The sequence below is a fragment of the Eptatretus burgeri genome, chromosome 7 (assembly GCF_056783735.1).
Source record: "Eptatretus burgeri isolate ZD-2024b chromosome 7, Ebu_testis_v1, whole genome shotgun sequence".
In the NCBI taxonomy this organism is placed as follows: Eukaryota; Metazoa; Chordata; class Myxini; order Myxiniformes; family Myxinidae; genus Eptatretus; species Eptatretus burgeri.
The window spans coordinates 51,574,091-51,599,611 of NC_140967.1; the positions used below are offsets into that span (position 1 = coordinate 51,574,091).

Here is a 25,521-nt window from a genome sequence, read left to right on the forward strand (position 1 = left end):
CAGAAACCAAGGATCAATAACATTTTTGTTTTTGAAACAGGCAGTTGGAGTATGAAGCTATAATGTAACATTTATCTGGGGTCCATGCGGACCCCATACTATCACTGACCATCACTCTTCATGCGGTTCGTCATAAACCACAGGAAACAAATTTCTCGACATTTATTTCATGATATAGACTGTTGTGGAGGATAATTCATTGCATCACTACACCACAGTACATCGTTTATGTTTGTTTATAACATCATTAAGAACAGTGTTCTGTTTGTTTGTTTTTTTGCAGGTTCTGAATTGGCACTCTGCTACAATGGCCAAACATCTCTCAACTGAAGAAGCACTATGGTACTGTTTCCCCGAGAATTCATATCTTTAATGTTGTTCATATTGCATGCTAACCAAATCAAAGTTTTAATGCAATTGGTTTCTGTAATTTCAATCTCGAGTTTAATACTGTATGATAGTAATTTTGTGCTGGGGTCAGATTGGAAGCCATGTGTTCCACAAGGTAACTTTTCGAGGGTGTACTGATGAAGGGTAATATCGAAGAAAATATTAGAGACTATTGTGGTGAACATGCACCACCAATGGCCCCCAAACTGAGTTACATCATGTCATGATTACCACAAAAGGATTCCCCCCCTCCCCTCCACAATATGACAGAGAGTAGACTTGTATTAGAGGATGTTCACAATGTGTGAATATGGTTATGAACAGAAATTACAGAAAGATATGTGCAATTTGGCTGCCTCACTTCTGAAGGCCAGGCATACACACAAGGAAACCCAAACAAGGAACTTTGGTGCAGGAGGAGGCCATTTGGCCCATCATGCCAGTGCTGCACCAACCCCAGTGTCGTCCATCCATCCTTCCATCCATCCATCGGGACCATACTCTGTACAGAGCATTGGTGCTGTCAAAGCAGTCTCCTTGGCTATTGGGTACAATTCTGGACAGGTCGCCACTGCAACACAGCATGCCACCAAGCTGGCACTCATTTTGCCAACCTCAGAAGGATGACAGGCAGAGTCAACTCCACCTGGTATTAATTAAACAGCTAAGGGGGATTGGAACTCAGGATCCTAGGATCCCAAGCCCACCACCCTAACCATTAAGCCAACACCAGGCATTGTGTTGTCACCCATTCACATTCAAGCTATACCGACAATCCACACAAGGCAATATCCCCATACCCCTCGATCTCTTATGCATCCATGATCCAGGTACCTGTCCCATTTCAAGTTGTCCACCCCCTCCGCTGCCATTACCTTCCCGGGAAAACCGTTCCATGCATTAACCACTCTCCGACTGATAAAGGCCTCTGCCAACTGTTCTAACTGTCATCGTTTTTTTTTTACGGAGCTGTTCTTACCTCCACCGCCGAAGGTGGATTGAGTTTATGTCTTGACCAAGCTGTTTATGTTTGTCTGCCTGTCTCTGTGAGCAGGATATCTCAAAAACTTATCGACGGATTTGGCCGAAATTTGGTGGACAGGTTGGGTTTCTGCCAATTACGTACAAATGGATTCGATTTTGGTTCAGGTCCGGATGCAGATCCAGCCCATCAGTGGGATACAAAACCTAAACTGTTCAGTTTGGTGGAGGTATGCACTCTACCCAGTGCCGTTATAGTTGTCATTGTTGTTGACAGTTGTTAATGGTCAATGCTGTCAATTAATTTGTTCGGCAAATGATAATACGATTATCGAAAGTTATCATAGTGTAATAACAGGTGACATCTGCATCCTCATAGGTTATAAAGTTAATATAATATTACAGTTTTTAACACTGTGTGATGTCATACCATAGAGGGTTAGTTCCATTTGTTTTTTTTTTTAATAACAGTGAAAGCAACTACCCAGCACCACCCATTCTCCATCATGATAACCCTATAAGGAAAACGTGTTTCAAACAAACATCATTTATTTCCAGGTGAAGCAAAATAATGTGTACGAAGTATCGATTTCGTTCCTCTGTAATAGGTGTAAAGTACATACAATTTTATTGCCGAAAGTGAGACCAGTGATTTATGTTACCTGCAGAAGTTGTGCAATTTTCATGGCCAGGGCTTTCTGTTGTTCACCATTGTAGAATTGATTGTCATACCTTGCATTAACAATTATAAAATGTTTCATGACGAAGCCGTTTCACCTATCATGAAGCAACGCAAATGTTGAGAGACTATTGAAAATAAGACGTTGCCATTTGACTCCATTAATACATTTAATATTCAAACTAGTCGAGTCAAATTTTATCGTTAAAACGTTGCTCTCACTTTTTGAGAAATTATTTTTTCCACCGGTCGTCTGTGTACTTACTATATTTATTTATTTCTGAGAAGGTCGATTGTATTTATTTTGAAATTAACCAATGTTTTGATGCAAGGTTCAGTCTTACACAACATGATGCAGCGTATCCAAATCTGAACATTTAACAATGCAGAGTTACATCGGGGTACATAGATTGAAGTAGATCTGTGTGCAGAGATGGACACACACACACACACACACACACACACACACACACACACACACACACACACCCTGGTCACAATAGCCTCTCCCGAGCCTTCAGGAATAGGCGAGGTTAGATATGAAATATCCATCTCAGAGAAACAATTTAACTCGGTACCATCGCTGTCTGGGGATGCATACTCTACTTGGTTGTCTGTGATATTGAAACAAAATTGAAGTGGAAAAACAGGGTGCTGTGTTTTCACAAGTGTACACTCACGAGTCATCCGGTTCATTCAAAGTCCTGGAAACAAAACTGAGCATGCACAATTCTTATCTGAAAGCCAATGGCAGGAATACGTGGAATAAATACACAAAAATAGGTCCTCAGGTTAAAAAACAATAAAACAAAAAACAGAGAAAATAAATAAATAGCAGTGCACATGGCTCCCATATTGCCCAACGGGCAAGATTTCAAAATGGCAGATGTCAGTATGCATCGTTTTATATGTGAGCAGCAAACACGCAAGCGGGCTCCTTCGTGTGATGCGCAAACTCAAAACAGCAACCCAAAAATGAGATGCCGGATTGGCTCCTTTATTCTTGAGAGCATGAAAGACATTATTAGAAACAGCACTCCCAGTCCATTACCATTTGCAACCATCATTTCATGCATATTTCAGTCCGTGCATGAAATGCTGTCCTTTGAAGCTGTTCAACAATATGGGCAGGCTATATAATATGTATACGAGGATGGATTGAGCTTTATAGAATACATAGTCAAAATAAGGTCAAAATCAGGCTGGGAAAGGGGCTGGATTTCATTTTCCTGCACAGATGAATTTTAGTATTTCCCAAAACATGTTTTGCCGCTGTGTCAAACCCAATAAATAAATGCAAGTGAGTCGATTCACGATTTTTTTTTTTTCGTTTTCGCCTTCCGTTTATACCACGTGAAACCAAGGCAGTTGATGTCATAAGTGTTTAACATTGGCTGCTGCACAAGCCCTGTCTCAGGCCATGCGGTGAGGCCGCCATGCGGCGAGGCTGCCGTTCGCAGCAGATTTGGAGTGGAGGAACAACAAGGCTCATTCATTAGGAGAGCATGGCACATGGTGAAGAGGTGTGAAAATGCATTTATTAACTCCCGCCACAAAGCGCCCTTGTGCGGCCGGAAAGAGGCCCCATTTGACTTGGGTCGGTGTGAAGGAATGGAATTTACACTGCACTGTAGCCTTGTGAAAAGGAACAAGACGTTTGCACATGAACTGCAAACCAGCGCAAATCCCAATCCGCCAACAAAGAACCGTTAATAATGACATAACACTGGTACTAAGTGCATAGGACGAATTATTCGTCTTCCAAAGATGCAAACCCAGAAATCAACCTCAATGAAACCTCATTGCTCATACCAACATTTAATCACATTATCCTATTTCATTGTTATGAAAGTGTGCTGCATCTCCATATCTATATCTATATCTATATCTATATCTATATCTATATCTATATCTATATCTATCTCTCTCTCTCTCTCTCTCTCTCTCTCTCTCTCTCTCTCTCTCTCTCTCTCTCTCTCTCTCTCTCTCTCTCTCTCTCTCTCGTCGACAGAGGAGATTATTCCTTTTTGTTGCACGTCGTCAGTATGCTTAAAAGTGTACACATTCAAACTATAAAATCTATTGAATTTCCTGCATTTCAATTTGTCTTATTTATCCACACAAACAAGCGCAATTCACTTAACAAACGAGGAAGAGTAATGTGAAGTTAAGGCTGACCTCATCAGCACGGCAGTGCATCATGGTTACATCAGAGGGGTGACTTTACACTTGTGACGATGCCTGGAGTAATGATTGTTGTTATTTTTGTTTGGATGTCGAAATGAAAAACCCTTACAGATATATGTACAGCAGACCTCAATCAATCAATTGTACCTTAAAATTGACATAGCATCGGTGCTTGCCGAAGGAGTTCCGAGGCAAGTGTTTTCCTGGGTGGTTTGCCGTTGCTTTCACAATAGTCAGTTAGGGTAGGAATTTGAAATTTGGTCAGGGTGCCAGTGATAACTCATCTCCTCGTCACGAAAGACACCTCTGGGATCTTTAATGTCCACTGACAACCACAACTGGCAGATGAATCCTCTGGCTCAAAGGTCCAGTGCAATTAAAATTATGCAAAAAACTTCTTTTTTTTGGTTTGATTATCATGAACTGTAAGTTCATGCAAGTTAAGTATGCCCAGTAAGAATAGGTGTACCATATCCCTGTGTGTCGTATGAGGTGACCAGGGTTGCGTCAGGAAGGGCATCCGGCGTAAAACCTATGCCAAATCATTATGCGGACAATAAAACGAATTTCCATACCGGATCAGTCGAGGCCCGGGTTACCAACGACCGCCACCGGTAATGTTGGTCAGCAGGGTACCGGTGGAAATTGTGCTACTACTGGGCGAAAGAGGAGAAGGAGATGGGGAAGGCATGTCCAGAGGAAGTGGGAGAGGGGAAAGGGTAGACGTGTGGAGGTGAGAGTTGGAACTCTGAATGTTGGGACTATGACTGGCAAAGGGCGAGAGTTGGCTGATATGATGGAGAGAAGAAAGGTGGACATACTGTGTGTACAAGAGACCAAGTGGATTGGGAGTAAGGCTAGGAGCATTGGAGGTGGTTTCAAACTGTTCTACCATGGTGTGGATGGGAGGAGAAATGGTGTCGGGGTAATCCTGAAGGAAGATCATGTCAAGAGGGTATTGGGGGTGAGGAGAGTGTCTGACCGAGTGATGAGTGTGAAGTTGGAAATTGAAGGGGTGATGATGAATGTCATCAGTGCATATGCCCCGCAAGTGGGGTGTGAGATGGAGTATAAAGAAGATTTCTGGAGTGAGTTAGATGAAGTTGTGGAGAGTGTGTCCAGGGATGAAAGAGTGGTGATTGGAGCAGATTTCAATGGGCATGTTGGGGAAGGGAATAAAGAGGATGAGGAGGTGATGGGTAGGTACGGTGTCAACGAGAGGAATGTGGAAGGGCAAATGGTGGTAGATTTTGCAAAAAGAATGGAAATGGCAGTGGTAAATACATATTTCAAGAAGAAGGAGGAACACAGGGTAATGTACAAGAGTGGTGGAAAGTGCACACAGGTGGATTACATCTTAAGCAGGAGATGCAACCTGAAAGAGATTAGAGACTGCAAGGTGGTGGCAGGGGAGAGTGTAGTTCGACAGCATTAATTGGTGGTCTGTAGGATGAGTTTGGACGTGAGGGTAAGGAAGAGAGTGAGGGCTGAACCAAGGACCAGATGGTGGAAGCTGAAGGAGGAAGACTGTTGCGTGAAATTTAGGGAGGCGGTGAGACAGGTGTTGGATGGTGGTAAAGAGGTGTGGGATGATTGGGCAACTACAGCAGAAGTGGTGAGGGCTGAACCAAGGACCAGATGGTGGAAGCTGAAGGAGAAAGACTGTTGCGTGAAATTTCGGGAGGCGGTGAGACAGGTGTTGGATGGTGGTAAAGATGGGTGGGATGATTGGGCAACTACAGCAGAAGTGGTGAGGGAGATAGCGAGGAAGGAACTTGGTGTGACATCTAGAAGGAGGAAGGAAGATAAGGAGACTTGGTGGTGGAACGAGGAAGTACAGGAAAGTATAAGGAAGAAGGGGTTGGCGAAAAAGAAGTGGGATAGCCAGAGAGATGAAGAAAGCAGACAGGAGTATAAGGAGTGGCGGCGAAAGGCGAAGAGAGAGGTGGCAAAGGCTAAGGAAAAGGCATATGGCGAGCTGTATGAGAAGTTGGATACAAAGGAAGGGGAAAAGCATTTGTACCGATTGGCCAGAAAGAGGGACCGAGCTGGGAAGGATGTGCTGCAGGTTCGGGTGATAAAGGACGCAAATGGGAATGTGCTGACAAGCGAGGAGAGTGTGTTGAGAAGGTGGATGGAGTACTTTGAGGAGCTGATGAATGAAGAAAATGAGAGAGAGAGAAGGTTGGAAGAGGTGAAGATCGTGAATCAGGAAGTGGGGTGGATCAGTAAGGATGAAGTGAGGACTGCTATGAAGAAGATGAAAAGTGGAAAGGCAGTTGGCCCAGATGGTATACCAGTGGAGACATGGAAGTTCTTCGGAGAGATGGCAGTGGGGTTGTTAACCAGATTGTTAAATAAAATCTTGGAAAGTGAGAGGATGCCGGAGGAGTGGAGATTAAGTGTACTGGTTCCGATTTTCAAGAATAAGGGTGATGTGCAGAGCTGTGGAAATTACAGAGGGATAAAGTTGTTAAGCCACACCATGAAGTTGTGGGAAAGAGTAGTGGAACATTGGTTGAGAGGAGAGGTGATGATTTGTGAGCAGCAATATGGGTTTATGCCAGGAAAGAGCACCACTGATGCGATGTTTGCTTTGAGAATGTTGATGGAGAAGTATAGGGAAGGCCAGAAGAAGTTACATTGTGTGTTTGTGGATTTAGAGAAAGCTTATGATAGGGTGCCAAGAGAGGAGTTGTGGTATTGTATGAGGAAGTCGGGAGTGGCAGAGAAGTATGTGAGGATGGTGAAGGATATGTATGAGGACAGTGTGACAGCGGTGAGGTGTGCGGTAGGAATGACGGACTGGTTTAAGGTAAAGGTGGGATTGCACCAAGGATCGACTCTGAGCCCTTTCCTGTTTGCAATGGTGATGGACAGGTTGACGGACGAGATCAGACAGGAGTCTCCATGGACTATGATGTTGGCGGATGACATCATGATCTGTAGGGAGAGTAGGGAGCAGGCTGAGGCGAGCCTCGAGAGGTGGAGGTACGCACTGGAGAGAAGGGGAATGATAGTCAGTGGGAGTAAGACGGAGTACATGTGCGTTAATGAGAAGGAGGGTGGTGGTATGGTGCGGTTGCAAGGAGTTAAGGTGGGGAAGGTGGATGGGTTTAAATACTTGGGATCAACTGTCCAAAGTAACGGAGAGTGTGGGAGAGAAGTGAAAAAGAGAGTTCAGGCAGGATGGAGTGGTTGGAGAAGAGTTGCAGGAGTGATTTGTGACAGAAGGGTAGCTGCAAGAGTGAAGGGGAAAGTATATAAGACAGTTGTGAGACCAGCTATGTTGTATGGTTTGGAGGCGGTGGCGCTGACAAAAAGACAGGAAGCGGAGCTGGAAGTGGCAGAGTTCAAGATGCTGCGATTCTCGTTGGGAGTGACGAGGATGGATAGGATAAGAAATGAGTATATTAGAGGGACAGCGCAGGTAGGACGGTTTGGAGACAAAGTGAGAGAGGCGAGATTGAGATGGTTTGGACATGTGCACAGGAGGGAAGCGGAGTATATCGGGAGAAGGATGCTGAGGATGGAGCCGCCAGGTAGGAGGAGAAGAGGAAGGCCAAAGAAGAGGTTCATGGATGCGGTGAGGGCGGACATGCGGGTGGTTGGAGTGTCAATGGAAGATGTGGAGGATAGAGTGAAATGGAGACGGATGATCCGCTGTGGCGACCCCTAATTGGGAGCTGCCTAAAGAAGAAGAAGAAGATCATGAACTGTAAGTAATACACCAATAACTGAACATGTTATTTAAGTTGTCAATGATTTGTTAAGGCATAAGGGGGTTAAGAAACTAAATCTGGCCGAGACCGCCCCTAAACATTCCGGATAGAACCCTCAGCAATTGTGTAATCCGCATGATGTCATCCCGGGAATGATTGTTTCAGTACTGCAATGTATAGACATGCGTTATGCATTGTCAACACACAGTTTTGGTGAATTGCGCCAAGAAATGGTCGCACGACTCGTTTCAGAATCATGGGACGTCAGGAAGTGAATCTGAGGAAGTGTTTTCCGATGTACCTCGTATAATCTTATTGTGATGATTATGCTGTAGTAGGTGCTGGAAATCCAATGAAGCCACACATGTATGAACCTGAGATGGAAAATGGAGCGAGCATCGACGATGAATTACCGGGTGTTCATAATATTTGGGGAGACCCTGAAGAGAGACAACAATAATAACTGGGAAGTGATTCGTATTGATTTGTAAATCATTGATCTGAGTTGGAATGCTCGAGTTAAGGAGTATTTTCATGGAACAGTTTTCTGTCATTCCTGTAGTTTTGCAAAATTGAACATGCTCACTTAAAACAAAGGCTGAAGGTGTACAATTATCACTTAACATCGCACGAGTTTGCCTTGTGTGCGGTTTATGATGTTCATGAAGCATAACGTGCAAACCTGAACGGCTCTTTTTTGAATCCAGGTTGCGTCATGTCCGTCAAACTTCAGTCAGTTCGGTATGGAAGTGGTTGACATGGCGGCTACGTCAAGCTGTCCGAGTGCACTGCAGAGTGAGGAGAGAAAGATTCTCAGGGAATGGTGGAAGAGCACGATGGAGTCAAGTGGTATATTTACACAAGCACGCGTGTGCTGAAGGTCAAACGAGTGGTGAAAGTTAATTTTGAAAAACGTTTATTCTTTTTGTGAACTGTAAATAAGCACCACTTGAATGTATTATTGAGAACAGGGAGGAATGGGACAAAGAAAGGGGGAGGAAAACAAGCAGGAGTTGGGGATGGAGGGGTTAATCGAGGGAACGAAGGGAGTGAGTGGAGTGTGGGTAGGGAGGAGAGTGGAGGTAGTGATAACTCAGAAGGGTAGGGAGAGAGGAGGGGAGTCAAGTGTAGAGGCAGAAAATGTACCAAACCACTCGATAAATACTCAACTTTATTGATTAAAAATGATGTACGAATGCCGGTAACACCAATATGAATGCCGGCATATTTTCATCATTAAAAATGAAGGATGAATACCGGTAACACTGTGAATCACACCAATGTATCAGTGCCTCTGTAGACTTGGCAGTAACATTTCTGGTAAAAGCACTGTCACACCTTGACGATTTAGCCAGGAATGGCAACGTATAAAAATGTATGTAAAACGTTGGCGTACGCTGAAGTTTTGAGGTTTTTTTGTAAAGTTTTGGTCGTATTCATAACATGTTGGTCGTATGCATAACATGTTAGTAATGGGCACAGAACGTTTCGTTGTCTTATAGATAACTTGTACCAACGAATGCTTAGCCTGTTGTCGGCGTTCACAACCTATGCCCAATGATAGTTTAACTTAGGCATAACGCGCTGAACGTATCGCCGACGAACTCGTGACGTAGCCTGTTAAAAACCTGCCGCACGCCGATTTAAATCATAACCGCCTGAGAATTGGAAGTGTCAACCATGCAGTTACACCATGACGATTTAGTCCACCGTATTCCGACCTTTGAAAAATGTGCCTAAAACGCTGGCAGACGTCGAATACGTTATGGGTAAGTTGTGTATACGTTAAGAGCACGCTGAAAAACGATGAAGTATGCTGTCATATTTCGTGGTACGTTTAGTACGTCGTGAAATTTCAAGCATGCTGAAAATTTTACGATGTACTCGCCGTATGGCTCACATGTTCCGCTACGCTGGGAATAAGTTGTAGGCACGATATGCGATCGTTGACACACGTCGACACAAGTTCCTTGTAAGTTACTCATAAGTCGAAACACGTCGAGGTAATGTTTAGCATACCCGAAACTTATTTTCTCCGTCAAGGCGCATTTTCTTTTTTTCTCCTTGGCTCCGTGAAGGCACGTGACGAAATATCTGAAGTTGTTGTTTTTGTTGTTTTTTTTTTGTTTGTTTGTTTTTTTTTTTTTTTAGTCTATCACAAATTTTAAAATATATTCGGACATTTGCTTTTAAGTTTCGACATCGACGTGACAATATCCTCAAACATAAAATATTCACAGAGGAGGAACTAAGAATAAGACATGAGCAAACTGAAGAGGCAATCGGACGTGACGTAATGGCACATGACGAAATATCGGAAGTTATTGTTGTTGTTTCTTTGTTTTAAAACGCTGCCAATACGCCATTATACGATAGCTGTAAATTAGAAACATGTTCAGTAAGTTCTGTGGTCGTCCGGAAGACGTCAATCAAATACGTCTGCATACGTCAATTGTGTTGGAGGTACGTTACACATTGGTTCAAAGCACGTTACTCATAGGCTAGAAATAAGTTTTGGGTTTGCTAATCATTACCTCGACGTGTTTCGACTTATAAGTAACTTACAAGTAATGTGCCTCGACGTGTGTCAACGATCGTGTAACTGCCTACAACACGTTACTCATAGGCTATAAATAAGTTTCGGGTACGCTAATCATTACCTTGACGTGTTTTGACTAATGAGTAACTTGAAAGTAACGTGTGGCGACGTGTGTCAATGATCGCATAACGTGCCTACAACTTATGGCCAGCGTAGCGGAACGTGTGAGTCATACGCTGGCATATGTCGTAAAATTTCAAGCATGCTAAAATTTGAGGACAACCGTAAAGTACAACGATGAAAGCCAGCGTACTACGATGTATGGCAGTGTTTTTCAGCGTGCTCTTAACGTATACAAACTTACCCATAACGTATTCGACGTGTGCCGGCGTTTTAGCCCAATTTTTCATACGTCAGGCATACGTTGGCTAAATCGTCAAGGTGTGACAGCGCCTTAACACTGATCGCGGAAAACAACATGGAAACAGAGAGTGGGAATGGTGGGGTGTGTGCTTCATCAACGTGTGCACTTTGACACACACACACACACACACACACACACGGCACGCTGTCAATTACTATCAGCTGGGGGAGGAGGGGGGCAGGATGAAGGAAAGAGGGAGGAAGAGAATGAGTGAGGGAAATAAGAGTGTGATAGATGGTAACTGCGGGAGAGGAGAGAGAGCTTATCAGAGCCGGAAAAGCGAAGTCACAAATTGTTCAAATGTGAACCATCCATGGCATTTGTGAATATTTGTTGTTTAAAAAATAAAAAAATTAAAAAAATTAAAAAAAAAAAATCGCTCACGAGCGAATTCGGCATTTCATTTTTTCGTTATTATGGTCAAAGACAAAATGGCTGTTGTAAAGCATGCATGGGTGCTATGCAGTTCTACCGCGGTACACTTCCGGTTCCGGATAGAAGAGCGTTCCCGGGATGATGTAAAAGGTCACATGTTCTCCATAGTAACAGTGATGGAGTTCAGTGGCAGCGAAATAGGGGTACAAAACCCATCTGAAATACACTGGAATTTTCATTTTAAAGTTTTTATTCAAGAACACATCGATGAATGTATGTTCAGGGAAACCAGATTAATTAAACCAAACATGAAACTCTATTGCACTGGAACTTTAATGTTCATTTTGTGGATGCTATTCACATTGATGATTTGTCCTGCATGAGAAACACCAGTGACAGTTTATAGTTGGATTGAGATTCAAAGCCAGGCGAGACAACTCATCGGCTAATTAAGCATACCGATTTCTGGCTATCCTATTCTGAGAGGATACCGACTTGTAATTAATGGTTCAAGGACAACCCCCCCCCCCCCGCACCTAACTCCCCTGCCCACGGACAATTCGGTCTCCCCCACCCCCCCCCCCCAATTCATAATAAGTACATCACAAATGACATATTAAATTGTTAAGGGATTTCAATATTTTCTTAGCTATTTTGTGCAATGTATTTGAAATTTAAAAGGTTTTTGAGACATAAATCTATACTAATAAATGCCAATGTGTGTGTGTGTGTGTGTGTGTGTGTGTGTGTGTGTGTGTGTGTGTGTGTGTGTGTGTGTGTGTATTTGTGTGTGTCAGTGTGTAACCTTAACTGCAAAACCATAAAATCTTGCAGCCTGAAACTTTGCATGCATATGAAGAAAACTCCAAGGAAATTGGGTGTTTGATTTCATTAAAACACCCCTTTTTAAGATAATCAACAGGCTTATTTAATTATATCCTTCATCAGGCGATCCTCGGCCACCTCGCTCTCTGGAGCCTTAAGGCGTTTCCTGGGTAACCTCGCCGGGGTCTGAAGCCGCCATGTTTTTTGGCCTGCTCAACCATACCCTGACTTGGAACAGGCCACAACGATTTCTTAACGATAGTTTTTTTTTTTTCACTTTCCTCACTCATATTATCGAATGCCTGTTCATCAATGCTACAAATCACTGTATACATCACTTTTGTAAGTGTTATAGTTTTCAAATTAGTAGCTTGGAACGATTTCATGCATTATATGATGTGATTTTCCATGATCTACTCTCACGGACTAATTAAAGTACATCATCAAAATATTATTTCGGTTTTGAGGATCAGATATCGTCCAGATTAAATAAGTGTTGAAATCTGTTCTGAAAGCCCTCTCAATTCTATACATATCGAAAAGGTTGCGGTGAACCACATTCAACTGAGAAACGCTGTGAAACTTTGCATGAAGGATGGTTAGCACGTAACCTTCCCATTATATTGGAATTCACAAACATATATTCAAACATCTCGCATTTCACAGCCGAAGGCATATATAGGAAACGATAGCAAGAACAGCAAAATGTACATTTAATTCTCCAACTGAGAGAAACAGTAAAATTTCAAATTTTTGAAATAATGGATGTCAAATCATAATATTGAGATGTTATCAAATTATGCAAATGTATTGAGAACACTGTGTGTGTGTGTGTGTGTGTGTGTGTGTGTGTGTGTGTGTGTGTGTGTGTGTGTGTGTGTGTGTGTGTGTGTGTGTTGTTGTTGGTTGTTATCTCCATATGTGGTTTTCAGAAGGTGTCACAGAGACGGAGACCCAGGTCTCAAAGTATCCACCTCCGTGTGTGCATGTGTATACGTGTGTGTATATGTGCAAGTGTGTACGTACTATGAAGAAACAGTGCAATCTATAGATGGTAGAAAAGCACACCATTATAATTGTGAACATTCCATGTTTAAAGATTCAATCATAAACACATAATCACAAAGAATATCAGAATGGTGAAAGACAAAAAGTTATGCACATTTTGAACAAAAAGACCCGAAGTACAGAGCAAACAAAACGATTAACTAGAATAAAGCAATGAGGCTCAGAGACATATGACTAAGTCAATGGGTGAGACAATAAGTTAATAAGCCCAAAATACCAAACACACAAATGGGTTTAAGACGGGAGAGAGGGAGAGAGGGAGAGAGGGAGAGAGGGAGAGAGGGAGAGAGGGAGAGAGGGAGAGAGGGAGAGAGGGAGAGAGGGAGAGAGGGAGAGAGGGAGAGAGGGAGAGAGGGAGAGAGGGAGAGAGGGGGAGAGGGGGAGAGGGGAGAGAGGGAGAGAGGGAGAGAGAGAGAGAGAGAGAGAGAGAGAGAGAGAGAGAGAGAGAGAGAGAGAGAGAGAGAGAGAGAGAGAGAGAGAGAGAGAGAGAGAGAGAGAGAGAGAGAGAGAGAGAGAGAGAGAGAGAGAGAGAGAGAGAGAGAGAGAGAGAGAGAGAGAGAGAGAGAGAGAGAGAGAGAGAGAGAGAGAGAGAGAGAGAGAGAGAGAGAGAGAGAGAGAGAGAGAGAGAGAGAGAGAGAGAGAGAGAGAGAGAGAGAGAGAGAGAGAGAGAGAGAGAGAGAGATGTTTATTTGAAAAGGAAAGTTTGAATAAATAATCCAAGGGTAAGACAACTTGTTGATATGTGATTACAGTAATAAATCGCTTAACGCTTCCACTTCGAACGCTGATTCATTCTGGAGCTCTTTGTCCTGGATAAATTTATCCATAACACGCAACATTTGCCAAATAAAGCACCAGCCACCATTGTTTGTATGCACATGCTCTGAGCTAATCAGGTGGAAGTGGGTCGTGTGTTAGATTTGGCTATGTTGACCATTAGAGCAATTTTCAAAAATGTGGACAAGATAAAAGCTTCTGCCCAGTCTACCACTTCGTCAACTAACTCGTTAACTAACTTCGTTAACAAAGCCAACTCGTTCAAGGAGCAGTTTTTCAATTAAGATGGAGATCTGGTTAAGCTTGGTTTGACAGGTTTAAGCACCACAGTAATTTGCACAGCATCTATATTAATGACAATGGTGCGAGCACTGATGACCACACAGCCCTTGAATTACCCAAACTGTTGTTTACCATCTGTATTACAGTATTTTAAATATTACATGTTTACCATTGTTGTTATTATTAGCGCTATTACAGATACCTCCGAATGAAGCCCTCATATACCGTTCATGCAGAAGAAATAATGCTGTCGGGAATGCATCTCCAAATAAAGGATACAATTACCACTTTTAGTGCATTTTAGATTCGTGCCCTCTTCTCCAGGAATGCATCCTGAGCACGAGGTGAGGTATTACTGCACAGTATAAAAGTAACAGGAACCCACGGAAATTCTGCATAATGTAAAATCTGGCTTTAAGTCCTCAACTGTTTCCAGCCCCAAGTCCTCCACCCCTCACACCCCTCCGCCAACTCTATGTCCCCTCTCTGCACCCCAACCCCATCTTTTTGTCATCCCTCCCCTTTTCTTCAAGTTCTCAACTCCCCCTCCCCCCCAAACCCCAAGTTCTCAATCACCCCTTCCAACTGCCTCAAACTTCATCTCCAAACTCTCTGCCCCTCTCCTCCCAACCCCCAACTCTCTGTCCTCCCCTCCCCCTTTATTCATGTTCTTAACAACGTTCCCATTCCCATTCATCAAGAACAATGTTAAAATTAAAAAAACTATGGAACAACGTTTAATTCACACTCTTTCTCCTTTCTTCCAGTTCTTAACAACATTGCTGTTCCCATTTCTTAAGAATCAGGTTAAAAATAAATAATGATGGAACAATATTCAATTCACAATCTCTCCAGATTCCATCATCTCACAATTCTTCAGTAAAACAAGTCTGTAGACGACGATGGTTCACGAGCGGTATTTGACAATGCAGATTGTTTCACAAATCAAGGATGAGACAATGTGATAATGTTTGACCAAGTTATAAAAATGATCAACATGATGTGGTACGGGTGACAGGTTATTAGCTGCAAAATGTCGAAAACCCGGTTTCGTTCAACAACTTTAAAAAATTTGACCTTTGCATAACCTTTAAAGGTCCCAAAACAATGTTGTGGGCATTAAAATAAGGAAACAGGATACGTGCTATAGCTTAATTGAGTTAGTTCGTCGAAGAAGGTCAAAAACCCAGTTCCATTCCCACAACTTTAAAAATTTGATCTTTGTGAACTTTAAAGGTCAAAGGTCAAGGATTATGACCTTTGGTGCAAAACTTCCTCTGGAACATTCCAGGAACAATATTACGTCATATAGGCTATATGGCATTTCACACTCCTCGGATTATCCATACTTTGATGAAATCAGCGTAAAAACAAACTTGAAGGGGGCGCCACGGGCAAGGTGTTCGAGATAGAGAAAATGGTTTCCAGAATTTAGGTGGGGAATGACCTCAAGATTATACATAAAAAATATTGTCATCCTCGCTCTCAAAGTTTGGGCGGTCGTCTGATTTTTATGTCAAAATTCGAAATTTTCTAAGTTCATGACCTTGTGACCTTGACCTTGGGACGAAAATGAAAAATCGAGCTCCGTGGGGCTATGCAGGTGCCATTGGGCTAACCAAATACCGAAACCCCTGCCAGTTTCGACAAACCCCCTAGGAGAAGATGCAAATTGAAATCGGCTACCCCCTAAAAACACAATTCGCAATTGTCTAAGTTCGTGACCTTGTGGCCTTGACCTTGGGACGAAAATGAAAAATCGAGCTCTGTGGAGCTATGCAGGTGCCATTGGGCTAACCAAATACCGAACCCCTGTCAGATTCGACAAACCCCTCAGAGAAGAAATTTTTTATAGTCAAAATCGCAATTTTCTAAGTTCGTGACCTTGTGACCTTGACCTTGGGACGAAAATGAAAAATCGAGCTCTGTGGGGCTATGTAAGTGCCATTGGGTAACCAAATACCGAAACCCCTATCAGATTCGACAAAACCCCTAGGAGATGCAAATTGAAATCGGCTACCCCCTAAAAGCATGTTTTTTGGGCGTGGCTCCGCCCATAATGAGCGGACCATGCCCATTTTCAGGAAAACACAACTAGATCATGATATAAACCTCCCACCAAAATTTCATCAGGATGGGATCAAAACCCACGGAGCTATGCTCGGGACAGACAGACAGACATACATACAGACAGACACACAACAATAACGAATATAGTGGTCACTTATATTTTTCGTGAAAATATTTTTCCATGAACCAAAAATAGTGGATACATCAGCTGAATAACAAACCCCCCCCCCCCCCCAAAAACAGTCATTGGTAATGGAAAGAATTACATACAGCCATAGGAATTCCTCGGACAAATACCTTTGTAATGATTTGGGCTTCATGGTCCCTGATCGAGTAGTTTCAGAGAAAATCATTGGGAAGACAAAGAACAAACAAAATAAGGATTGTATTCCGAGGATATGTTATCTTCAAACACCAATATGTTATTGTTCCTACTGTTGCGGATCTGGGGTTCGGGGAAGACCACAAGGGGAAGCACTTGGGTTCCTCATAAACGGCTGGCCCTGTAGGCCAACCTGCCACAGATAACTCCATGGTCCAGCAGGTTGCGAAGCAGCCATAAATGTCGATTAGCACAGTCAAATCTGGCAGGGTTCACCATTGTTACGTTTACCTGTCCATCGAGTTGGCTTTACTAATTGAGGTTCATACCCTCAGTACCTACCCATTCATCTAAGTATGACCAGGGGCGAGAACCGTGGGTACGTATTGGTTAGCATGAGCAAATCAGGTGGGGTAAAACTTCCCGTCTAACAATAATGTGGACTGTGCTGGACGAATGAAGAAAAAGATGCTACGAGCAAGTTTAGATGAACAATTAACAGTGGTTTACATATAAAGAGGGGAGTGAGGAAAAGCATGTGATACATTTGAAACAGGGGTTTATTCACAAGTATCCATGCAGCAGCAGCAAGACATTCATTCTTATTGGCAGTGCGACAAAAGACATACAGTGGGAGGCAAAAAGTAAAAGGACAAAGAGCAGAGTTAACCCAAACATATCTACAGTAGCTTATACGGTCTTACTTATGTTAACATTACAGGGCCCATCAGATCACACCACAGAAGGATTACAGAAGAAGAAAGATAAGAGCAGTTTGAGAGGTTATCAGCCTCTGGTCTTACCCAGCGCAGACTGATGAGCCTGTAATCATTCGCTAGGGGAGGGGTAATGAGAAGTAATACTGTTGGTCCTTATTGCCTGGATTGGACCCACTCGCTTGGCTCGTCCTGTGCCCCTCTCCATTATGTGCCACCTTTCCTCTCCATCTCTCTCTGTTCAAAGGCAGATCGAATACAGCTGGTTAGCAACTCCGACTAAAGGCTTCATTAACGCCCAGATATAAGAACTGTTCCTTTTTTATGATCCCCCTCTTCCATTATACGTCTCGAGAGGGACGGAGTCTGGTGGTCAGGGGTAATGCCCCGCCTCTTTCAGGCATGGTTGCCGGGAGCAAAGGTCACAAGCCACCCACCTTGATCTTGGTGAGGTGTGCCCATTGGCCAAAATAAGCCTCCATGTGGTGTCACCCTCTCCGCAAGCTTGGTCGTGTGAAAATTTTCTTCATTCACTCTCGGGACATGCCACACAGCCGTGAGCTCCCAAACTAACATGGGGCTGATGTTTATCATTCCCCATTTGTGGTGGTAATTTACAATTGTTATTATAAGAGGGGTGGACACTTGTCCAACGAAGATATTTTAGTTTTGTATTTTTAATTAATTTTCTGAAATTTGTGGAATTTGTTTTTAACTTGGAAGTTGTGGGTTACAATGTGTAAGTAAAGGTCAAAAAAGTCCGATTTAATGCAATTTAATTATTGGCTACAAGGCAACAAAAGGTGAAAACTGTTAACTCGAGGATGATAATTGTTGTGATTAAAAAATTTATATAATAAAGAGTGTGTGTGTGTGTGTGTGTGTGTGTGTGTGTGTGTGTGTGTGTGTGTGTGCGTGTGTGTGTGTATGTGTGTGTGTGTGTGTGTGTGTGTGTGTGTGTGTGTGTGTGTGTGTGTGTGTGTGTGTGTGTGTGTGTGTGTGTACTGGTTAGATGCTTTTTATGACAAGGATGGGATCATCGTAAATGACATGGGGTTCGTCCTTTGCCACTCAGTGCCCTGAGGTCCATCATCAGACAATGGCCAGCATGAACTCCATCGGAATTTTTTCAGGATGCCAGTGATAACTCACATAATATTAATGAAAGACAACATGTGATCTTTAATATCCACCTTCAATTGATGCCAATAGACATATTTCTAGTTTTTTGTCTCATTTTATGAACAGCACACTAACTGATACAACACCCTACCTCTGAAACATCAGGATGACAATTTGTAGTCCATCCAGTTATCAAACCAATACCAGACAGCAAAAAAGTAGTGTGTAATGCATCCGAACTATCCTGCCAGCCTTCTTCATGCAAGTCGTGCCAAGAAATCGGGGTCAGAGGAGGGAAGTTTTTCCCAAGCATTACCTTATCAATGCCAATGTGTGTGCATCACTTAACGACTTACCTAAAAAATTTTTTATCCCTTTCTTCTGTCTTACTGACTTGTTTTCGTTTACATGTTCTCAATTCATTCCATCATATATCATTCGAGCAATTTTCACAGCAACGGTACAACTGTGAACTTATTACCATTAATCATAAAACCTCGGTCAGTTCCTAACATCATATCTGCTTTGTAAATCTTTAATTTTGAGCCGTGGTCATTTTTTTATCATTCCTGAATCATAAAAACCAATGACACAAACAATCTTGCCATCTCACGTTTTAAAGTTGAAAATATGTGATAAATGCAGAAATGCAAGTGTCGTCAATGACAAAGACAAAAAATGTGAAGGACTACAACTATGAAGTAAAAACTATTCGTTTCCAGTGAGGCCTACTATTCGTAAATGAAAGCGATGTGAGAGGCACTCATTTTTTGAAGGATTTCACAGCTCGGGAAAGAGGATTTTAGAAATGTATTTAAACATACTGTTCTTAAATCAGACCACAATGTTCAACCATTTTCAGAGTTTAACTACTGAGAAAGTATTGATTTATTGATCCACACACCAGCCTCGTGCTTACGTTCATCTTCCTTTAGCCACTCAATAAAAACAAAAAAAAAATCTGATTGATAAAAAGAGCAAAAAGAAAAATCCAACCTAAACCCTTTATAATTTCACCAGCATTACACCAAGCAAACTTTTTTCTTTAAAGACAACAAAATTAACGAGTTAAACATACAGTTTAATGCAGAAAGCATTCACACCCCTTGACTTTTTCACATTTTGTTGTGTTACAGCCTGAATTTAAAATGGATTAAATTTAATGTTTTTGTCACTGATCCACACAAAATACCCCATAATGACAAAGTGAAAACATATTTACGAATTAATTAATTTACAAATTAATTAAAAATGAAAAGTTGAAATAACTTGCATCAATCAGCATTCAACCACTTTGCTATGACACTCCAAATTGAGCTCGGATGCATCAAATTTCCTTTGATCATCCTTGAGATATCTCAACAACTTGAATGGAGTCCACCTGTGGTCAATTAATTTGATTGGATATGATTTAGAAAGAAACACAACTTTCTATATAAGGTCCCACAGTTGACATTATACGTCAGAGTAGAAACCCCACCATGAAGTCCAAGGAACTATCCGTCAAACTCTGAGATAGAATTGTGAGGAGGCATAGATCTGGGGAAGGGTATAAAACAATTTCTAGAGTGTTTAAAGTTCCCAAGAGCACAGTGAGCTCCATCATTATACACCTCCCATGACCACATGCTTCTGCTGGATCTGTTTCTATCCTCTGCATTTACCGATCCAAATTCACCATTCACCTCACAATTTTTTTCTTCAACCTTTCCTTTACCTAATCTGATGCAATCTTTCTCCAAAAAATATTTTAAAAAACTGTCATAATAATAAAAACGGTCTCTTATAATGCTTCATCTTCCACTTTCACACGTGTGGTTCTGATGACCGTATCATAATTCACTACTCTTTTTCTATCTCAACAGACTGCTCTTAATTCGACCTTTCCTTCATACTTTGTCTAAAAATATCCAACTGTTACAACGTTTCTTCTCTTCATTCACTTAATTCGTCTATATTGCATCCCTCAAGTTATGTATTCAGTCGCATTTTTGAACTAACAATTTTAAAAACTAAAAAAATAAAAAACCCCAGTTTGCTATCCATGTTTGCTTTTCATCAATTTTTTTTCCAAATTCAGTGTCAATTCACCCCTCTCACCTCTCCCTCTCAAAGAAACCATCACACTCTCCCCCCTCCAAGTTTCCTTTCTCAAAAACTCCCCCCTCACCTTTCTCCCTCAACTCTACCCACTCACCCTTCTTCCTCCATTCATCCCCTCACTCCCCTTCTCAAAGTTGCCCCCCCTCACATCCACAAAGCTGCCTTTTTCCCCTGCTCGCTCTGCTCCATCTCATCACTCCACCTCCTCAATTACTCAACCGCCTTCTGCACCCTCTCTTATTATTCCCCATTGTACCCCAACCCAGCACCACAGAGCCTTTTCTCCTCCTCATCCGATCCCTCCCCTCCCCTTGGTCTTCGGCAATCCCCCACACTCTTTCAACAACTCTATTTACCTCCCCCCTACTCCCTTGTCCTACCCCCCCTCCCCTGCACCTAAAGCCTCCTCCCCTCCCTCTTCATTAACAGTGTGGAGCTCAAATATCCAGGGCCTTCACTCAAAACTGACATCTTTCAATATAGGTTGGCACTGACAAACCAGACAAAATCTGCCGAACAGAAACTTTCCTCCCTCAAGACGTCTCTGACTCCCTCGTATCTCTCCCTGGTTAATCCCTTCTCCGGTGTGACAGACATGAGCCTCGTCCTGGCGGCGGAGTTGCTCTCTTCATTAAAGACTCCATTCCTCACTCTATGCACTACCCTCACTTTCCCACACCCCCCAGGAATACCTCTGGCTACAGCTTCCCCTCCACTCCCACCTCATGTTTATATGTGTACTGTACCATCCACCAAACAGTGATGACTCCATTTACACCTCACTATCCAAAAACATGGACCAACCTCTATCCTCTCATCCGACTCTCTCTTCCTCATATGTGGTGACTTCAATTGTCATCATGCCAGTTGGCTAGGTGTGGGTACCTCTCTCACCTGTCATGGCACTTCAGCAAAAGCTTTCTGCGACTCATTGGGACTGACTCAATTGGTCAACTTCCTGACCCGGTTCTCAACCAATGGTACTCCATCTCTTCTGAATCTGATTTTGACAAATTTCCCTGACAATATCTGCTGCTCTTCCTCCGCTCCAATCGGTTCTTCTGACCACGTGCTTGTCAAAGTGGACATCTCTCTGGTTATTAGAGAACCACCTCAGTGCCATCGACTCTGTCATTTCACTCAGGCTGACTGGCAGGGTCTCCAAGCAGCCATCAAACATCGAGACTGGTCTCCAATTGCTGCTTTCTCCAACATCAACTCGTCCTGGGAATTCTTTCAAAGAAACTTGTTCTCTCTCATGCACAGATTTATCCTCACTCATCTTCAGTTGTCCTACAGTTCCTCCCACCCATGGTTCACTGAAGCTTGTGGTGACGCAGTTATCCTGAAACAACTTGCCTTTGCCTCATGGAAAGCAAACCCAAATGAGGGTAATCTCAGTTCCTTCCATAAAGCTTGGAACAAGTGTGTATCTACCCTCAGGAAAGCCAGAAAACAACATCTTTCTAATCTCAAGTCTGAATTCTCAAACCTCTCTTCCTCCTCCAAATCCTTGTGGCATCCAATCAAATCTGTTTCTGGTGTATGTTTCCTCTCCATCCCCTCCCTTATCTCAAATGGCCACACAGCTGACACCACACATGTAAAGGATGAATGCCTAAACTCAGTGTTTGCATCTAAATCTTGTTTCCGAAACCCATCACTTTCTGTACCCACCTTACCCAGTTGCACGCAGCTGTCCCTGGACTCTGTGTTCTTTTCTTCTGACAAAGTGGAGAGCTTGCTGTCAAACCTCGACTCAGATTCTGCAACCGGTCCAGACAGCATCAGCCCACGTGTCCTAAAAACATGCTCCTCTGCTCTTGCTCACACTCTCTCTGTTATATTCACCCTCTCATTTACTCAAGGTCATCTGCCATCTGCTTGGAAATCAGCAAACATTACCACTCTGCATAAAAAAGGTTCAAAAACAGATCCCTGCAATGACAGACCAATCAGTCTTATCCCAATAATCAGCAAGGTTATGGAATGTATCATCGCCACAGACATTAAATCCTTCCTCTTCTCCAATGGCTTGATTTCTGATCATCAATTTGGTTTCAGACGAGGTCACTCAACCCTGGATATGCTGCTTCTGCTCTCCCAACAATGGATGGAGGTCCTCAATGCCAGATTTGAAATCAGAGCCATATCCCGAGACATCCCCCCCCCCACCATCTACTTTCTCAACAATCCTCTGGAAGAAGTCCTTTCATTCAAGCTTCGAGGTCTCACTATCTGCCATGAACTTTCCTGGGAAAGCCACATTTCCAACCTGGCCACCAAAGCCAGTCGCCAACTGGGAATCCTCCATCATGCAAAGTCCTTCCTCGGCCCACCTGAGCTCCTGACCACATACAAAGCTTTGGTCTGAAGCCTGATGGAATACTGCTCTCCCCTCTGGGCTGGTGCTCCTGCCTCTCACCTTTCTCGGCTTCATGCTGTGGAAACCAAGGCATTTAGGATCATTGGTATCTCCCACGGTAGGGCTGTCTTTGGGCCTCTCACTCTCTCACCGCAATCAGGTCAGTGGTCTTTCTGTCTTCCACCATCTCTTCTCTGGTCTCGCCCCCTTGCTCTGTCTGTGATCGCTACAGACATTAATTCCCCCACCCCCTCCCCCCTCCATATTTCCGCAGGGCGCTCATGGTTTGCCAGCAACCCCCTTCTGGTAAAACTCCCAAAATCACAAATCACTGCTCATCTTCACTCTTTCATTCCTCTTTTTCCCCACTTTTGGAATAAACTTCCACACTCACTTCAATCCTATTCTTTTCTGTAGGCCTTCAAAACAGCTGTTCACCACCACCTCTTATCTTCCCCCATCTAAAACCACGATCTTTACGACCCCCGTTAATGCACTCCAAACCCACCTCTTTCAAATTCCCTGATTTCCTTTCTGAAAGTCCCTGTGTCCATCTTGTATACCCCATGTTCTCCACCCCATCCCTCTCCCTTCCACAGATCTTCTTATGTTTTTGTTCCCCACTGTTTTGTCTTTCCCTCTCCCACCCCTCTTGTCTCCTGCCACCATTGTTGTGCGTTTTGTGTTAGCTCTCATACGAGCCTCAACAATGTATACAAAACAAAAAAACAAAAAAATGCAAAGAATATGGCAAAAAGATGACACAGAAAAAGAATATGGAAAGCTGGCCATCCGACCAAACTGAGCAATGGGGAAAGAAATACCAGGGCAATGGCTTCAGAACAAGAACATGAAAGTCCTTGAGTGGCCCAGCCAAACCCCAGACTTGAATCCCATTGAGAATCTGTGGAAAGACTTGAAGATTGCTGTTCACCGACACTCCCCATCCAACTTGACAGAGCTTGAGCAAATCTACAAGGAAGAATGGGAGATAATCCCCAAATCCAGATGTTCAAAACTGATATGATGCAGACATACCCAAGAAGACTCGAAGCTGTAATCGCTGCCAAAGTCACTTCTACAAATTATATATATATATAATTATTGACTCAGGGGGTTGAATACTTGTGTAAATTAGATATTTCTGGATTTCATTTTCAATAAAATTTGTAAGAGCGTCTAAAAACATGTTTTCACTTTGTCATTATGGGGTATTTTGTGTAGATGAGTGAAAAATAATTTCATTTTAATCCATTTTATATTCAGGCTGTAACACAACAAAATGCGACAAAAGTCAAGGGGTGTGAATACTTCCTGAAGGCACTGTACATCACACTTCAATGTCTTTCCGATAGAGGTAATGGTTCCCTTTTCCCCCCATTTTTGTTTGGAGTTTTTTGGAATGGTTTTCATATTCAAGTAACCTTCATGATGTTGCGATTGCCCAAACATAGGGTCGTGAACTAAACAATGCATTAGGTCGGTATTTCTCACTCCAGTACATAACTGCCAATCTCTGCCATCGGTGTTTCACATGAACAAAAGCTAACTACTCTCCTTTTGCGTATTGCATTCACCATGCCTTTTGACCCTTTCTATATCCACTAGTAAAAATGGCCACCCCATGGGCAGGCTATCCCTGTGCTTTTCTCTTACGATGGACAGATTAACAGTGACGAGCACAGATTCTGACAGTGTGTCGCTTTGAAAGGGATAACTTACCACATTCCCTAAGCATTTATAAATGGGTAAACTCAATATCTCTCAGATCCAGTGGTCGCTGGAATATGCCTTCAAATAAGAGCATGAGAAAAGCTTTTTATCAAGGAAATGGACACTCCAGTTTAAGCCACAGCTGAGCTGCATCTGCTTTTTCCCATTGGCCGTTTCATTGCTGTCTGCTTGCTGCATGCTCTTCATGTCCTGGAATTAATTGAGCAATTCTTTCCAGCATGTACACTCTATCTTTAAGTGTGCGGAAAAACGGGGAAAGGAAATCGGGTTAGACCGGGACGCCACGCTATTGATCCGGCGAATTGTATTAGAGAAAGTGGGAACCGCGAGTTTCCCTCTCTCAGAGAACCAGGAACTTTATGAAAGGGGAAGTGTATTGATTCTTGCCATCGATTCCCGTGTAAGAACTGGCCCCTGAAACCGCGCAGCTGTACAGGACCTGTGTGCCCAGTGTGTAGTGGGAGGTTGGTGGGTAATGTTCGCCCAGATAATGAACTTCTTTCGAACAGGGCCACAAGAAAACTCCACACTTGTGCATACGCACCCTTAGTTAAGCACCGCCACCCTGCAATTCCAAGGCCTTTGATAAAATCGCCGCGATGTGCAAGTGAGGGGTTTCATGTCGTGTCAACTAAAACTAGTCAAGAAGGCGAGTGCACGGTATGCATTGTGAATGGCATTATTGAATCGCCACAGCCATAGTGCACGATGCAGCCTTAAAGCATTAATCTGCTTCCATCAATGTCAGCCCATGCTGTGATAGCTTGGCGGTCAAGATAACAAAGAACGTTGGACAATTCTCAAGGTGCACTTGAAAGGTCTTATTGAACAAGCACTAAC

The 25,521-nt window shown here is 42.9% G+C and overlaps 1 long non-coding RNA gene across 3 annotated transcripts in view; it reads left to right on the forward strand.

Moving 5' to 3' along the window:
- The first annotated feature begins 281 nt into the window (after positions 1-281).
- LOC147023250 (uncharacterized) overlaps positions 282-25,521 on the forward strand; it is a 116,523-nt gene continuing 91,283 nt past the window's right edge. For all 3 annotated transcript variants that reach the window (XR_015059736.1, XR_015059734.1, XR_015059735.1), the window contains exon 1: positions 282-342. This is a non-coding gene — a long non-coding RNA (uncharacterized LOC147023250). The remainder of the gene's footprint in view (positions 343-25,521) is intronic.